The sequence below is a fragment of the Chiloscyllium plagiosum genome, chromosome 42 (genome assembly GCF_004010195.1).
Source record: "Chiloscyllium plagiosum isolate BGI_BamShark_2017 chromosome 42, ASM401019v2, whole genome shotgun sequence".
In the NCBI taxonomy this organism is placed as follows: Eukaryota; Metazoa; Chordata; class Chondrichthyes; order Orectolobiformes; family Hemiscylliidae; genus Chiloscyllium; species Chiloscyllium plagiosum.
The window spans coordinates 15,372,089-15,374,228 of NC_057751.1; the positions used below are offsets into that span (position 1 = coordinate 15,372,089).

At 46.9% G+C, this 2,140-nt stretch overlaps 1 protein-coding gene across 4 annotated transcripts in view; it reads right to left on the reverse strand.

Moving 5' to 3' along the window:
• Positions 1 to 296, reverse strand: part of LOC122543171 (outer mitochondrial transmembrane helix translocase-like) — a 22,198-nt gene extending 21,902 nt beyond the window's left edge. For 2 of the 4 annotated variants that reach the window (XR_006309939.1, XM_043681593.1), the window contains exon 1: positions 40 to 296. The gene's annotated coding sequence lies outside the window, so the exon portion shown is untranslated. The remainder of the gene's footprint in view (positions 1 to 39) is intronic. The other 2 variants (XM_043681592.1, XM_043681591.1) reach the window with 2 other exon arrangements.
• Positions 297 to 2,140: the final 1,844 nt, after the last annotated feature.

Below are 2,140 nucleotides of genomic sequence, written 5' to 3' on the forward strand. Positions count from 1 at the left end.
GAGGGAGGGGGGGGAGGAGCCGCCTCGGCGCATGCGTACAGTGCTGCCACCTCCGCGATCCGAGCGATCAGGATGTCCCCGCCCCGGTCCAACACCTCCAAATCATGACCACGAGCGGTGTCCGAGACAAACCGAATCAATTAAACAAAATAAAATCAAAATCCCCCTTCAAACGGCGGCTGCCTCCGGGCGCCTCGATTTCAAAGCTTGGGCCGTTCAGTCGCACCGCTCCCGTCAACAGTACGCCGCCGCCATCTTCTGTGCAACCAGCAAGACCGTCCGGCCGCACCACCAAGTCTGAACAATGCTTCCCCTCGCAAAAGGTGCTCCAGTTATTCACACCATCCCGACCGCTCGCCCCTCCTCCTCCATCAACAACGTCAATACCATCACTTTCATTCAGTCCCTCCACTTTAGTTCGGAGGAAAAGCCGTATCTGAATTGACACAGCAACTCTTTTCCTACCACAGTTGCTGCCAAACCTACTGAGCATTTTCTGTTTTAACACCAATGTTGTTTTCTCTTGATAATATAAGACAAAGTGACATGTAAGAATTGTATCTTGTTGTATCTTCCGGCGATTGTGACATCTTTATCCAAATTCCATTTTATTTTTCCCAATCATCATGGTAGAAGGGGGTTTGAAAAATACTTACAAGAGTGGCCAATCTATAATAACCTGCAGTTAGATCGTGACTGACTAACAATGTATAGCGTCAAGATTCGAGTGGTGCTGGAAAAACACAGTCGGTCATATCTGTTCGGCGAGAAAGTGAGGTCTGCAGATGCTGGAGATCAGAGCTGAAAATGTGTTGCTGGAAAAGCGCAGCAGGTCAGGCAGCATCCAAGGAGCAGGAGAATCGACGAATGAAGAAGGGCTTATGCCCGAAACGTCGATTCTCCTGTTCCCTGGATGCTGCCTGACCTGCTGCGCTTTTCCAGCAACACATTTTCATATCTGTTCGGCACAGAGGAGTTGGACCAAAGAGTCTGTTTCCGTGCTGTACATCTCTGTGACTCTTTGTCAAGTACAATGTAAGTGTAAATAAAGTTAAAAATCACACAATACCAGGTTATAGTCCAGCAGGTTTAATTGGAAACATTAGCTTTCCTAGCGCTGCTCCTTCAACAGGTGGTTGTGGAGTACACAAATGTAATTTATAGCAAAAGTTTACAGTGTGCTGTAACTGAAATATACCTTGATTGTTTGTTAAGTCTCTCATCTGTTAGAATGACCATGTTAGTTTCACTTCTTTCAGATGTAAATCACAAACCTTTTTTTAAAAAAAGTTACATTCTCAGGTTAACTTTAACAATTGGTGTCAGCCCAGATAATATGTTGAAGTACTTGACGAAGGAGCAGTGCTCCGAAAGCTAGTGCTTCCAATTAAACCTGTTGGACGAGAAGCTGGTGTTGTGTGATTTTTAACTTTATCCACCCCAGTTCAACGCTGGCCTCTCCAAATCATGAAGTGTAAATAAAGGGTGACTTGGTGATGGGGCACCAGGCTCTGTGAAGTTATTTCAAAGCACTTCTTCAAAACAGTGCCAGGTGTCCTTTAACGGACTTTTGCAGGTCTCCTGATACACCCTTTTGTTGGAATTCAATGTTGAGAAAAGGTTACGTTGAAGTTTATTTTCAAACTTCACCCGAACCGGAGCCGATAAATTGCAGTACTCATCAAGCCCAAGTGTGGGAACAACCGCCGAATGATTGGCATGAGATCAGACCAATTGAGCACCACACACCCTGGGAATTAGCCAACCAGAGCCGGGGACGCGCTGTGAAGGCGGGGGCGACTTTCAGTGACAGCAATATAGACCAATCGATGTCCATTATGTAGATGATATTGTCCCATGAGGTGTGGATGTCAATGATGGACAACCACCTAGACCAATAGAGTGGTAGATTGGATGCCCGCCGCCCAATGCGGGTGAACTACATTGATGGACTGTCATCCGAACCAATAGTCTGGCAAACAATTCCTGATTGGCAGGGACAAGAACCAATGGTCAGACGGAATGTGGAACATGTGGACATACCGGCGTAGGCGCTGTACCAAATTGACAGTGGAGGCACCAATCGGTTGGCAAGTTGGGGAAAGCACCGGCCTATTAGGGCGGTGGCTGTCCTGACTGA